Source organism: Protopterus annectens, chromosome 1.part0, assembly GCF_019279795.1.
Source record: "Protopterus annectens isolate FY-2018-M chromosome 1.part0, PAN1.0, whole genome shotgun sequence".
In the NCBI taxonomy this organism is placed as follows: domain Eukaryota; kingdom Metazoa; phylum Chordata; order Ceratodontiformes; family Protopteridae; genus Protopterus; species Protopterus annectens.
Window position 1 is genome coordinate 1,452,269,657 of NC_056725.1, and position 17,060 is coordinate 1,452,286,716.

A 17,060-nucleotide genomic window follows, 5' to 3' on the forward strand; every position below is an offset into this window, starting at 1 on the left:
TCCCCTTTGGAAAAGTGGTGGATAACTGGTTGAAACCGATTTATGGGAGGGTGGGCCATATTGTAAAGAATTTATGGGATTTTCTAAGTCACCTGACCCCCACATTATGGAAAAAAGATCTGATTTTGGTCACCATTGATGTTGTTGACTTATTCTCCTGTATCCCGAGGGAGGAAGGGATGGAGAGGTTCGTTAACAGCATTAGGAAATTTGGTCAGTTGGAGTGGGAGAAGACCCTCATAGTAAATGAATTTATGAGTGTTGTATTGGACAACAATTTTATTTATTTTGAGGGGGAATATTTTAGGCAAAATAAGGGTGTGGCAATAGGGGCAGCTAGTGCCCCGTTATATGCCAACTTAGTGCTCCTTGATTGGGAGGAGGAAAATATTTTGAACAACAAGAGTATTGTGAACATCAGGAGTTATGTTTTATTCCTGGATGATGTGTTTATTCTATGGGATGGAAGCATGGAGGAAATTGGTGATTTCATCAATTATTTATATGCTTCCAGTTCTTTTTTAAAGTTTACATATCATGTCAGCAAAGAGGGTATATCTTATCTGGACACATCTACAGGATTTAAGTCCAGAATTTTTAGAAAGGAGATTTTTAGTATCACCTGTCTGGAGTATAACAGCTGCCATCCCCAATGACTAAAGAAAAACTTTGTTAAGGGACAATGTATACAACCTCAGACTATCAGGAAATGTTGTTAGAACTGCAATATATAGCTAGTATGTTTAGAGAGGGAGGATACCCTGCCTCTGTTGTTGAGGATGCAGTGAGATATGTCAGTAGCGAGTGGGGGAAAAGTATTAACCTTTGTTGGGAGGGGAATGGTGAATAGTAATCCACTAGTGAAAGACACAACCACTAACAAGTTTAGTAGAGCATGTGCATTACCCTTTAATGACAACACTGAGCAAGTGAAAAAGATCATCAAAAACAACTGGAACATCTTGAAATGTGATCAAGAAATGTTCTCACTAGTAGGGGATGAACCCATATTTCTGCATAAGATTGGATGCAACCTTAAAAGGAAACTTGAGAGTGGTCAACCATATATACAAGTAGGTAAGGGAGGTACCACCAAGTGTGGACGATGCAACCAATGCCATGCTATAGTGGAAGACAAAACCCTGGTTGTAGAAAACAAAAATAAGAATGTCTTGAGATTTAAGAGGTGAATTGTCAGACACAGAACGTTGTCTATTTTGCAAAGTGTTGTGGATGCCCCAGTTACTATGTGGGTAAGACTGGGAGGTTTTTAAAAATAGGATATACGATCATTTATATGCTATTAGAAAAGAGGATGCAAACAATGCATTATATAGGCATATTAGGGACAACAGTGGTTGCTCTACCTTTAAATTTGCCTTACTAGAAGTTTTGAATCAGTCTAATAGGGGGGTAATGTAAAACATTATTAGGTAAGAAGGAAGTAAGATGGTAAATACTTTTAAATGAAACTTCCCCACCTGGTATTAACAATCATATACCTATCAAACCTATCATTGCAGCAAGAATGTAAATGGCATATATTTTTTATATATTTTTTAACATATGTTTTTGTTCACATTATTTACTAAAGTCATGAGGGGGATATGACATCATCAGATTAATCATTTTATGAATATGGTAATTTTTTGTTGGATATGATTGGTTGTGTTTTATATTTAAACAATCAACTGTTGAATTCGTGTTCTAATGAAGTCTATACTTTTTCGATGAAAGCACTTAACTTTTTAATTAAAGACAGTATTTATATTTGAGCCGTTTCCTCATGCAGTTATCTTATTGTGGCATTTCAGTAGTGATTTTCTTGCTATTATTAGTGTGGGACTATGTGGATATTGTGTTGGTATACTGACATCCTGTTTACAAATAGGACATATAGGGCCATGTATTTATGAGGTAACTCTGTCCATAATCAACGTGCCACAAACCCTGTGTAACTTGTCATTATAATCATATTCTGTTCTCCTATGATATTCATGGTACTGTTCGATGTGATGATGGTGATTGTGACACCTGTGCATTGGCCCAGTAATTAAGGAGCCTCAATCCTTACCACTAACACCAGTGATGGGCGTGCACATTGGGAGGGATAACAAATACACACATAGTAAAGTACAATTTCCCTTAAGAGCAGACAAAGATCACAGTCAGTCTGGGGCTGGTTTCTCCCTTTCTCTCCAGAGCCCCAATAAAACTCCCCATGGGCACAGCTATAGGGTACAGATCTCAGCTGAGTAGTCAAGCCAAAACATCCAGTGCCCTTTCTGTCCAACTAGTGCTTCATGTCCCTGCCAAAGTAGTTGACACCCACACACTGAGATTTGGTTTACATAAAAACACACAAACACTCCTGGGGAAGGCTGGCAGAGGTTCTCCAGCTATGCCCCCTCCTGCCCGGCTATAAGGTAGTAATCGCTGCCATCAACTACTCTTACCAGCTACTAAAAAAGTGTTACCAAAGGGTGTCCAATTAATACTGTGCAATATTATTATCCAGTTGGTAAGTGTGAAGAACAGCAAGGCTTATTTGGAGTGGTACAGTATCACTTTATACTTGCAATGTACTCTAGACCTTAAATTATCTCTACACAAAACAGCCACAGTTGAAGGTTTAAAAATATTTAATAATAAATAATAAAAACACAAGACAAATCTTTTCAATTCAACACAGTGATAGTCAAGAGTTCAGAAATGAGAGGAAAATGCTTAAAATTATACTGTAGAATATTCTGACATAAATAGAAAACAGCTAGACTAAATCTGACTAAATTCCCATCTAACTCTAAGAGCAATCACAGTTCTAAATAAACTTACATATAGAGCAAAGGCAGAGTACTGCTGAGTGGTCAGTTCTGAAGACAAATGCAAAATGCTCTGATTCTCTCTCTCTCCGAGAAAGTCTTAAAATAATACATCACTGCTGACTCATTTTAGATTACATCAATCTTGTCTGGTTCCCAGGCTAACAGAAACTCATAGTTTTAACATTTCTTTGATCTTGCACCTAGCCAGGAAACTACAGTGGTAAAAGACATTATATAGGTAAAATCTAGTAATTAGCCCTAGTCTAAAAACAATAGAAGGAATTCCTCAATCCAGACATTATGTCTCCGAGCTTTGAGATCAAACAATTATACAATGCTTGACTTATCAGCTTTCTTCCAGCAAAGTGTACTGTGGTTATATTTTTGAAGTTCAACAGTTCACACAATTTTCTTACATTTAAGAGGACAAGCCTGTGGATTATATTCAGATTTACAATGATATAGAATTATCTATAAAATTCTATCTAGCTAGGCTGGCAGCCTTCACATATCTTCACATACCCCCCCCCCCCCCCCGGTGAACTCAAGCTAGTTTTTCAGGTGACCCTTGAGAAACGTTCCTTGAGAAGGTTAGGTCCATCTGAGTATACCATACCCCATTCTCTGTCTTAAGACCTAATCTGCATTGGCATTGCTAACCCCACTGTGGTGCTGCACTGACAAATCATATGCTTGCAATCCTAGGCTCCATCTTAGCAACAGGGCATTTTGCTGGTTGTCTCAGTGTAACCATGTTAGGGGATTGTGATCTGTAACTACACTGAATTTTCTTCCATACAGATAAGGCTGAAGTTTCTGCAGTGCCCACACTATGGCTAGACATTCCTTTTCTACAGCTGCATAGCATTCCTCCCTGGGTTGAAGCATATGACTGAGATAAACCACTGGGTGCTCTTCTACCTCTGAAGAAATCTGGCTAAGTACAGCCCCCATCCCATAGTTCAAAGCATCAACCTGAACAACAAAATATTTGCTGTTATCTGGACTGGCTAACACAGAGTGTCCTCCCAAAACTTCTTTAAGCTTCTGGAATGCCTGCTCACATCCTGGGATCCACACACTACCTTATCTGGACTGTTTTACCTTGTTAGGTCTGTGAGGGGAGCAGCTATGGTACTATAACTGGGGTGAGCTTTTTGTAGTACGCTGCTGTCCCTAAGAATGCCCTCACTTGCTTTTTGATAACAGGTGCAGGCCATGCCTGAATGGCTTCCACTTTGGCAGGTACTGGCCTGATCTTACCACTCCTCACTCTATGTCCTAGGTAGGAGACCTCTGCCATACCCACCTGACATTTGCTGGGTTAATGGTCAACCCTGCCCTCTATAGTCTGCTCAGCACCTCCCTGGCATGCTGAAGGTGCTCTTTCCAGGAATGGCTATAGATGGCAATATCATCTAGGTAAGCAACAGCAAACACTCCTGCTCTTGCTAGGATATGATCTACCAGCATCTGGAAAGTTGCTGGGGCATTTTTCTTCCCAAAGAGCATCTTTGTGAACTCATAAAAGCCAAAAGGTGTCACAATGGCTGACCTCTCCCTGGCACTCGAAGTCAAGGGCACCTGCCAGTAACCCTTGGTAAGATCAGTGGTGGTAAGATACTTAGCTCCATCCAGCTGCACTAGGGCCATATCTATCCTAGGCATAGGGTAAGCATCTGACTGTGTGAATATTTAATTTCCTGTAGTCCACATAGAACCAGGTGCTGCCATCCTTCTTTGGCACCAACACTGCTGGGTACCAGGGATTGTTGGACTCTTGGATCACCCCTAGTTCCAGCATCTCCTGTATCTCCTTTCTCAGAGTCTGTTTGACTCTCTCAGGCACCCCGTAAGTGGTCTGCCAATTAGGCCTTTGGGATCCTGTATCCACCTGGTGCTGCACCAGGTGGGTGATCCCTGGTTTCCAAGTGAGCATGTTCCCAAACTCCTGTAACACTGCTTGGATTTCTCAAACTTGGGTAAGGAGATAGCTGCTGGGACATTGCTACCCCTTCCACTGAGGTGTCAGTCCGAGCCTCACTGAGGAGATCAATCACCAGATCTCCCTCAGACTCCTCCTGCAGTCCACTGCAAATATTCAGCACAAAGGCCTGCCTATCATGGTAAGGTTTCATCATGTTAACATGGTACACTTTGTGCTCCTGTCTCCTGCCTAGCAGTTCCACCATGTAGTTAACATCACTTACCTTTCTTACCACCTCGTATGGTCTCTCCCAAGCTGCTTGCAGCTTGTTGTGTCTGACAAGGATGAGAACCATTACCTGCTGGCCTACAGCATACTCTCTAGCTCAAGCATTCTTGTCATACCAGACTTTTTTCTGCTGTTGGGCTTCTGCCAGGTTCTCCTGGGCCAAGCCCATGAGTTCCCAGAGCCTTGTCCTGAGGTTTAGGACATATGTCACAACAGACTCCTTGTGAGATTCACACTCACTGTCCCACTAATCTCTAATTAAATCTAGAGGTCCCCTCACCCTATGCCCATACAACAATTCAAAGGGTGAAAAACCTATGGAATCCTGGGAAACCTCTCTATAAGCAAACAACAGATGGGTCAAATATTTGTCCCATTCCCTCTTAAACTGGTCTGCAAATGTCCGTAGCAAGGACTTGATTGTAGAGTTTAACCTCTCAACAAGACCATTAGTCTGGGGATGGTAGGGAGTGGTCTTTAAGTGCTTCACCCCACAGTACTTCCACAGACAAGCCAGCAGGTCAGACATGAAACTGGCACCTCTGTCAGTCAGTATTTCTTATGGGAAACCTACCCTGCTGAAAACCTCTAACAGAGCATTTGCCACCTTTTCTGCCTCAATGGAGGACAAAGCCACTGCCTCATGGTATCTTGTAGCATTTTTGTCCCATGTTTACAAACACTATGCCCTTCTTTCACTACTACTTGGCACTTGCGCATTTTATCAGAACACATGACTTAGGGACCCAAGATTCACTAGTTTCCTTTTCCCTAACTCCCACGCTCTTTTTTTCTTTGGTTTGACAACCTGACACTTGGTCCTAGGGTGCCTTTTTTGATGTGAACTATGAAAAAGAACCAAGACTCCTATTACAAACCAACATTAAATAAAATGCTCCCTCACACTTCTAACAGAATTTTATCTTCCAGGTTCATAAAAACTCATGGATTTCCAACGTTTCCAATAGCAGTATTTTAAACTATTTTAATTTTGATTCTACTATATTTGAAACAGCGTTTTTAATGTTTTGTAATTATATATGCATAATCCAGCTGTTAAATATATATATATATATATATATATATATATATTTTAACAATATAAGTTTTTATCTCATGTTTTAATTAATGCAAAGCCCCTTTAAGGAATCTAACAACTGATTGACAACACTTGTTTTCAATTAATGTGTTACCCATGGTTATATAAAAAGGTTTGGCTTCAGCAAATGCTTTTGTACTCACTTGAAAAAGCTCAGGATTACCCTGAACGAAAGCGCTTGTGTTTATTTCTTCTTGGACCTACTTGAATAAAGGATTTTCACATTCTACATCAGCTTTTGTTTTTTTGTTCCTGGTGGCTGTGGAGTCGTGTTATCTTGTAGCATAGTCTACTACTGCTAGGTCATACTTTTTCCCTGTGGAACTTGGGGTACTCAGAGGCCTCACAATACCCATAGCTATCCTCTGAAATGGCTCCTTAATCACAGGCAAAGGCAATAAAGGAGCTCTCACCTTGTCTCCAGCCTTGCCTACCTTTTGGTACTGCTCACAGCTCCTGCAGTACCCTGTTGCATCTCTGGAAATTCCAGGCCAATAGAAGTTCTGCATAATATGTCTCTTTGTACGTTTTATGCCCATATGATCTGCAAAGGGAATATCATGGGCTATGGCTAGAAGCACCAGATGGTAGGCTCTAGGCACTACCAACTGCTGTAGCCTTTCATCTTCTAGCGCTCCCTCAGAGGTCCACTCTCTATGTAGTAACCCTTTGTCCCAGTATACAAATTCCCCCTTCCCTTGAAAACCAGGTGCCTCACTAGCTACCTGCCTCAAGCCTTGTAATGTAGGTTCTCAGAGCTGAGCCTGTATCAACACTATCATTAAACCCTTCCCAGATCTCCTTCCACAGGAAGTCTGGCATTCTCTGACAGCAGTGTCTTGCTGTCAGCCTAGGTACTACTACTCACCTCTACCTTTGCAGTCACTCTGTCCAAGGGAACATCAGTACCCAAAGCAACTGTGTCTCACCTTCAGTCTCACTGATGCAGAGTAGATCCCTCCCTGAAGTAGCTATCTCACCAGTCCTGGCTGCAAAAAATGCAATCTGTCTGGGTCTTCTCGAGGCTACCAGACCCACATGCTTGTCTCAAACCTGACTGCATATAACTGCATAAACACATGGTACTGCCTCATCAAAATCTTTCCCTATAACGACATCTGCAGGATGGTAGTTTGGTACACCAGTTGTCTTGACACAACCTACTATTGGCATTTTGTCTTCCTCACTTACTGGCTACCTCACCTTTTGTTCCCCACCTTGCCTCCATGGACATCTATATGCCACATGGCCCCACTGGTTGGATTCAAAACATTTAATCCTAGATCCGGGCCATGTACCTGGGCTAGTGGGTCCCCTACTACTGGCAGATTCTAGGCAGTCTGGGCTGCCCACCATGTGTTCCTTAGACTGATGAGCAGTATTGGGGGTCTCTTTCCTGTGCAAGGATGCCCTGCTGGCTAGGTATAGGTCTCCCTTCTTCCCCAACTCATTTGAAGTAGCACATTATCTATCAGCTAACCAGATCCTCATGTCCTCAAGCAAATTGCTAAGGGCTTGCTCCATCACCAAAAGGTCTGCCAGCCCCTCAAAAGTGGTGACCTGACATCCACTCACCCACCTATGAAAATAAGTGCTCAGTTCAGCAACATATTCACACACACTTTCTTCTGCCTTGCATCTATGCTTACAAAACTTTTTCGTATTAGTTTGAGGTGTTAGCTTAAAAAATTCTAGCATACAATTCTTAACAGCAGTATAATCAAAAAATTTGTGATCAGAAAGTTTAGACAACACAGTTGCAGCTTTACCATTGAGTAAGGGAGTCAAGAACCGTACCAAGATCCTTTGGTCAACATCACACTGTTTACATATCCTCTCAAACATATGAATGAAACTATCAAAATTATCCCCCTCTGTAAACTGCAGAAGAAATTTACTTACCTTTTGTGCTTCTGGGATCCTGTTACTCCCTTCCCCATTACCTCCATGACTCTGTGGAAGAGTCAGTATCTCCTTTTCATGCTGCTTCTGCCTCTCCTTTTCCTCAGCTTCCAGGTGTAGCAGTTTCTAATTTTCCTTAGCCTGTAGACATCTCAGTCTCTCTGCTGCTTCTATTTCCAAATGTCTGGCCTCCAACTCAAGTCTCTTTAGCTCCAGATGGATTTTTAAGCCCTCTGCAGAAAGGTGAGCTGTCCATTCTCTGAGTGTTGCACATCTCCAAGTCCAGTCTGATCGTCCTCCTGATTGCTGTTTTCTGATACAGCTGTGATTAAAGCTGCAGTCATGTCTGCCTTAGTCAGGTTTCCATGCACCAGTCCCTTATGCTGGCACACCTCAGCCAGCTGGCTCCTTGTCAGCTTGCCATATTCCTCTGCTGACATGCTTGCCTGTTCTCCCTGACTAACTAAGGTAACAAAAGAAATAAAACAGTTGTGATCTGAACTCTGAATATTCACTGCATGGCTGATTTAGAGTACAAAACATCTGCAGAGATCACTGTACACAAGCTACAGGAATTCACTATCCAAACTACTACAAGCCAATTGCCAACATTAATATGTGGTGTGGATATCCCACCACTGCCAACCAATTAATATGTGACACCAGTGCACTGGCCCAGTAATTAAGGAGTCTCAATCCCCACCACTAACACCAATGATGGGTGTGCACATTGGGAGGGATAACAAATACACACACAGTAAAGTACAATTTCCCTTAAGAGCACACAGAGATCACAGTCAGTCTGTGGCTGGTTTCTCCCTTTATCTCCAGATCCCCAATAAGACCCCCCCCCCCCACTGGCATAGTTATAGGGTACAGATCTCAGCCGAATAGTCAAGCCAAAATTTCCAGTGCCCTCTATGTCCAACCAGTGCTTTGTGTCCCTGCCCAAGTAGCTGTAACCCACACACTTTGAGATTTGGTTTATATACAAAAACACAGACATTCCTGGGGAAGGCTGGCACAGGCTCTCCAGCTATTCCCCCTCCTTCCTGGCTATAAGGTAGTAATCACTGCCACCAACTAGTCATCATCTTGCTAAAAAGGTCCTTACCAAAGGGTGTCCAATTATTACTGTGCAATATTATTATCTATTAGTAAGTGTGATAAACAGCAAGGTTTATTTGGAGTGGCTTTGTACAGTATCACTACATATATGCAATGTACTCTAGAGCTTAAATTATCTCTACACAAAACAGCCACAGTTGAAAGGTTTAAAAATATTTAATAATAAATAATAAAAACACAAGACAAATCTTCTCAATTCAACACAGTGTTAGTCAAGAGTTCAGGAATCACAAGAAAAAGCTTCAAATAATACTGTAGAATAGTCTGACTTAAATATAGAAAACAGCTAGACTAAATCTGACTAAATTCCTATCTACTTCTAAGAGCAATCACAGTTCTAAATAAACTTACATATAGAGCAAAGGCAAAGTACTGATGAGTGGTCAGTTCTGAAGACAAATGCAAAATGCTTTGATTCTCTCTCTCTCTGAAAAAGTCTTAAAATAATACATCACTGCTGACTCATTTTAGATTACATCATTCTTGTCTGGTTCCCAGGCTAACAGAAACTCAAAGTTTTGACATTTCTTTGATCTTGCATCTGGCCAGGAAACTACAGCAATAAAAGACTATATATATAAAATCTAGCAAGTAACTCTGGTCTCAAAACAATAGAAGGAATTCCTCAGTCCAGATATTATGTCTACAAGCTTTGAGATCAAACAATCATATAATGTTTGACTTATCAGCTTTCTTCCGGCAGAGTGCACTGTAGTTAAATTTTTGAAGTTCAACAGTTAACACAATTTTCTTACATTTAAGAGGACAAGCCTATGGATTATATTCATATTTACAATGACATGTAATTATCTACAAAATTCTATCTAGCTAGGCTAGCAGACTTCACATATCTTCACAGTGATGATGATGATGACAATGATGAAAATGAACCTAGACCTGCCCGTGACTGAGGCATCATGCCTGCATCCTGGAGGAGATGATGACACAACCAGAACTGAGATGATTATTGGGAGGAGATCTGGGAGATCATGACCAATGTGTTCCAAATACAGACGAGGGGCATGATGGGGTCCTTCTTTGAAGATATGACATTTGCTATGCAGGATTTGTTTAGGGCAATAGCGCATGCAGTCATTTGGGTGTCTGAGCCCTGTGAGGCTGGTCCTTGCAGTCCATAAATGTTGTCTGTGTGGTTCACTTGTGTTATGCTGCCAACATGCCGATTACCATTTCATTGACTGAACTGTATCTGCACTCTTGTGCATGCATAGCATGTATCTGTCATTCTTATGTGTTATCGCTGTGTGATATTTACTTAGTTTTCAATGAGGGAATGACACACATTAACACATTACACTTTACTCTCACATTCAACTGTCCATGTATTGTAGCAGTTAACCAGCAGCTAGTGCTGCAAAAGGTGGCCTGTAAACACGTGGTTTACTGGGGCAAATAACAGGCAACACATGCTGTCCATACTTCATCACTAACACTGTGATATACCTTGGAATTGCGTTTTGCCATATCAGGTATGTGCAACAGACAGACATGTCATTCTACATGTGTTTTGGATGACACTTGTCATGATATCCTACTGGTATGATGTGTTGCATATCCATGCATTGGTAATACTGATGCCATATGAGATCATATAAAGATATAGCCTGTCTCTGTGCATTTATCTCTTTCTGACTGCATCAGACAGCAAAATATCATTAATCTATACACAGTGCTACAGATAACACATTCTTTAACAGTACTTTATGCCATATTTGGTGCATGAAGCATTTCTACATCCGTTACGTATTGACATTGGTTTACAACTTCTGCAAATATTTGTACACATTAACTGAATGTACGTGTGTGTGCACGTAGTCAGATTCATACTGACATACAATTGTACCTTTGACATTTGAGCATTTACTGAGTTACTGCTAATGTGCTGTAATGATGCTCACAGGAGAGTCCTCTGCTCTGTAATAAGCGGGGTGATTGACATACACATGTGTTTCTTTATTTGAAATTTGTATGACAGGGTGGTTGACATACACCTACATTGTAATTTTTACCTTGCTTAGCTATGCATGTTGATGTGACATGATTGCACATTACTGTGTATGTGTGTTTTATACATGTCCAGTTCTGTGGACATCAGCAGTCCATCTGGGCATTTGGCATACATTTTCCATTCTGTTAAATGTATTTCTGTTTGGCTTCTATAGGATTGCATTGTGTAAAATTACAGTGTTCTGTTTTTTCCCGAGGTGGGTCCATTAGTGTTCACATCTATTCCACCTTCATATTTTGCTATTATGTTTTGCAGATATGTTTTCCTTTGCTGCAAACCATGTATTATTTTGACACAGTGAAGATTTGCTAATTGTACGGCCATTTTACAATGCAGGACATGTGCACACAAGTTGCTGTTTACTGTTTACAATACGCCCTTGTTCTCATTATACTTGTGTGTTACCCAGTGTAGTTTTTTTTTTCACATCCATGTGCAGAACCTGCTATATTTATTATTCAGTATTGTTATATTTTTGAACATATTATAGGGTCTACTTGATATGATCGACATTTCACAATGTCGAAACCCCTATGGCCGAGACCATATGAAATGTCGAACATACAAGTAAACCAAAAGAAAAAGAAAAAAAAAATAACTTTAAAGATGCTAGCAGGGGAGCTCCACCCCCCCTCCATAACTTTAATATACCAACTCCGAGATCGCACAACAGTGCGGAAATGGAAATCTTTCCATTCTTCACTGTACGGAGATGCCGGTTCCCCATGGTTGACATTTCAAATGTCGATCATATGGTCTCAGACATAGGAATGTCGGCATTGTGAAATGTCGACCATGTGAAGGGGACCCATATTATGACATGACTTGATGTGAGTGTATGTTTATCAACCTTGCTTTCTTGTACATTCCATTTAGGCAAGTGACAGACAGACATACACATCTACACCTGTGTGTTGCCTTCAACATGACATATGTGGTGTAACATACACACATTCCATTACACATTTGTTTTGGTTGTGTACACCTTCCTTTTGTATGTAGCAGCCTTTATTGCTCTTCTGCAGTACATCTGTTTGGCACTGTGCTTGGTTGTTTCCTTTTCACATACATGGTCACAGGTTTGGTCCTGTCCTCTGCTGGAATTATCAAGTATTGCTAGACTTGCATTTGCTCATCTATGATGTTCCCTGGCTTACATCTGCACTCCTGATGGACTAATTGGATATGTGTTTATATACCCAATGTGTACTGTGATCATACTTTATTACCTTGGAAAACACACCTACCATTGGTCATACACAGCCATGTATGACTGACACACAGTTTGTGACATGTTGTACATGGTAGTACATATGTAGATATGTTTTTCTGCATTTACCCTTGGCTAGCATATATATATATATATATATATATATATATATATATATATATATATGTGTGTGTGTGTGTGTGTGTATGTATATATATATATATATATATATATATATATATATATATATATATATATATATTTGTTACAAATGGCGTAGAGCTTTGAAGTTCATATTTAATGTTAGTGTTTGAATTATGGCAATATCTGTTGCTTTATGTGAGGTTTCAGGATATATTTCTGGAAATATATTTTACAAATGCCAAGCAGTTTATTTTGGGATAGTTGGTATTTTTCCTTTTATTTTTCTTTTTTTTTTGGTATTATAATGAAGTCAGTTACATTCTGTAGTTGTCCTTAATCTTACTGGACAGATTATTGTGTGTGTGTGTGTGTGTGTGTGTGTGTGTGTGTGTGTGTGTGTGTGTGTGTGTGTGTGTGTGCGCGTATATATATATATATATATATATATATATATATATATATATATATATATATATATATATATGTATGTGTGTGTGTGTGCGTGTGTGTGTGTGTGTGTGTGTGTGTGTGTGTGTGTGTGTGTGTATGTGTGTGTGTGTGTCTGTATATTTATCAGGATGCCTGATTTGATCATCTTTCCGTAACTTTGTTCCTGTACAACGTGATTGGACAACCATTTCTCATTACTTACACATTACTTGCTGATTTGTTTAGTGCACCATTAATACTGCTATAGTCCATTGTGCACTGAGCTATTCGATGTTCTTGTGGTACATTTACATATTACAATGTTATCCATAAGTTTTGTGCTGATATTGACAAAATGCACCAGATTCAGAGAGCTTTGCGGAATCTGGTCCAGTGTGTGGGTGTGCACATCTGGTAAAATGGGAAAATAAAAAGTGTATTTTGTCCAGTTGTTAAGAACTTTTTATAATTCTGTTATGATTAGTATTTCATAATTTGCTGAAGAAATCAGTGTTTCCTTAAAAAAAAAAACTCCATTATATATAATTAAATATTCACTCTGTGCACTAAAGTGGTTCATAGATCAAACACACAGAATTTAGGGTAAGAATATTTATATAATGACCCAACAGATAGGTAAAGTTAAGTGGCAAATGACCAGGCAAAGAAGATACTATATCGGTCAAGCACTAAAGAAGTGCTGACTGATGGGACATTTAATAGTGATTCTACTGCCAGTTCTTATAGCAGCTGATATGTCATGCTATCTACTGTATATATCAAAGAAAACTTGTGAGTTTCAGTTGTCCTTAATTTTTGCATAGTGCTTTACTTATATTATACCAGATACTCTTGGGATTCATTTGCAGTGAGCGCTGAATGTTATCAAAATAATTTTGATAACAATCCCCCGGATTCATGAATCCTCCATGTAAGACTTAATAAGTCTTACTCGGAGGCTGCAGTTGAACGGTATGACATCAGTGTGCCATGAATATTCATGAGGACATGCTGACTCAACCGTAAGTCTTACACGGACCATGTAGGAAAGCAGGGGGCATATCCGACTGCTGAGCAGTCTAAATGTCCACGCCCCTGCAAGGGTTGGAAAAGTAAAATGAAAACACACAAGAGTGAGTCCGCTCAAATGTCCTTGCACCCAACACCACACTCCCTGACATTGTAAACCCCCATCACAGTTATAAAAAGTAAAACATTAATTTAATTTTTTTTTTAAATTTCCGAAATAGCTGCCCGTATTTGCGCGTGTGTGCATCGGTGTGCCCATTGCTTAGCTGTAGTTAGCAATTCCGACATGGAAGAGCATAAGAAAGAATGTTTATGCAACTCACACCAAATAGCAATAGCATAAAGTTAGAGCATTTGCGCAAAGAGAAGACATTCACGGTTCGAGTCCCACCACTACCCTTCTTATTTATGTTTTAAATCAGTATATGAAATAATACCTGACATATATGATTAAAATATTAGTAAAAAGCAGTGAAATGGCCAATGTATCAGTGAACTAAACATATATTTTTAAAGGATCCTGATATATAATTGCCTGCAGTTAAGCAGCGCTTTACCCAGCGCAATAGAGTTGCCCATAGTTTAATAGCGCTTTACCCAGCACAGTAGAGTTGCCAAAGTTTAAGAGCGCTTTACCCAGTGCAATAGAGTTGCCCAAAGTTTAAGAGTGCTTTACCCAGCGCAATAGAGGTGCCCATAGTTTAATAGCACTTTAACCAGCACAATGTGTTTGTGTGGACATGTGCGCAGCGCTAACCAGGGCACCATAGGGCACCATGGAGCAACATAGAGCAAAGTTGCTTAAATGCAGCCACACCCCCTAGCCTGTCTGGACAGTATTAAAATAAAATTAATGACATGGTTCGAACCCAGGACTCTGTGCATCATAATCAAAGTACAGAACCACTAAGCCATGACAGCTTAGGAGAACAAGCCACTGCTAACATACATATACTTAGAAATGGTAGACTAACCATTACTAAGCAGGTCTGCAGTCAGCTGTGAATTTTCAAATATGGCCAATCATAAAAAAGTGTGGGAAATGCGGCATATCTTGCTTTTTTCCCACTTTTCTGAGATTTAAAAAAGTTCAGTTACAGGCTTGCTGTTCTTGAACTGTTTGTAAGTTTCTGTGAGGCCATTTTTTGCTTGGGCTAAAGGAAAGTCTCTCTGTTGATCAGTGTCAGTGAAAAACATTGAGCAGCCTGCCTGCCCCTGTGGGAGTGGTTACTGACTTGAAACTGTAGTTTTATTGGCCATTTTGGGTCAGTTCCAAAACTCCTACATTTTCCTCTCTTAAAACCCTCCTTTGCGCGGTTTTGCGCATTTTTGAGCATAGTGCAACAACGGGCAGCGCCGCCTAATTGGGTTTAAACTATTCCTAGCTCCATAAAGTCTGCTCTTCACTTTTTCCCTTAGAACTGCTCTATATCTCAATTTAAACACCATATTCTCATTCTAAGGCCATTCACTGGTCCAATTAAGTAATCCTACAAGTTAGCACTATTAAACCATAAGCACTACTTACTCTTATACTCTCTGTGATTACCCTGTCCTCTATTGGTCCATCTTAAATTCAGTTTCCCTGTTACTCTAGCATGTCCAAAGGTCAGTCAATGGTTTCCTCTCCAGTCCAGCTGGTGAATCTGGGAATTTGGAGGCAATGTTACAACTGTCTCATGTACACGGACAACCCTCTCCTCTTCCAAATAGGTTCAAATATATGTGAGAGATGCAACTATTTAGTCAAACTGGAGGCTGAGCTCTCTCATCTCAAAACTGGTGTAACCAGTCAGGAGGAGAAGGTAACCTCACACAACACAATTCCAGTATCACATAGTCCCACCACATCAGCGAACCAAACACATAAATACACAAAAACATACTCAGAGGCTCTAAATAAAAATCTACCTAAGCAACAGAGACCTCCAAAGCAGACATCCAAGCAAACACTACCTCAAAACAAAACACACACAACACATAACCCACAAAGTCAGCGTGCCAAGCAGCCACAGCCCTTAAGGCTGAATAACACACCTGATACTCTTGTTATAGGTGACTCTATTGTCAGACACACTGACGTCCCACTCACCAGACTGAATAAAGAGAAGGTCACGGTGAGGTGCCTGTCGGGTGCGAGGATCTGACACATAACGCAAGCAATCAGGTCACTCTAAAGCAAATACAAATATGACTCAGTCATTGTACATGCTGGTGTGAATGACCTGAGACGTACCTCCCTGGACTACATGAAAAGAGACATAGAGGAGCTCTCTGATCATGTAGCCCAGGCTGGTATGCCCTGACCTTGAGCAGCATCTTACCCTCACCTAGAATGATGCCACAGTACAAAGACAAAATGATCGATTTTAACAATTGGCTAAAATTTTGGTGTCATTCAAAGGGGATCCAGTGTCTGTCAGCCTGGGATGACATGCTCGACAAGCCATGTTGCTTCGCTAGGGATGGCTTGCACCTGTCACCACTGGGCTTTTGGATATTGGCAAAGGCTCTTGCCACCCCCATAGTGCCTTTTTTAGGCAAGGCTCAAAAGTCAAACCCACCCCCATAGACAGCACAAGGAACAAGAAACTAAGGGTAATGCTGCTAAACGCCAGAAGTCTTAAAATCAAGATGCACGCACTCGAAGCTCTCCTCAGTATGGAGAACATCGATATCTGTGCAGTGACCGAAACCTGGTTCAAGGCTCCAGAGAGCACCCCAGCACTACCAGGCTATACCTCGTATCATGCTTTTCGGCCCCAAAACCTGGACCGAACCACAAAAGGAGGGGGAGTTTCCATATTTATCAAGGATATCCACACCTCCAGGTTAGTGGCATTGCACGAAGAGACCATCCATGTTCAACTAACAGTGGGCAAGACTGCTTTTCAGTTTATAGCATCCTACAGACCACCCTCTCAAAGTCAGGAATCCCATTCGGCTTTCCTGAAAACATTGGAGAACGTGAAGATCTCTCCGAACACCATTATATTGGGCGACTTCAACTACCCAAACATTGACTGGGAGCACTACTCAAGCCCCAGCAC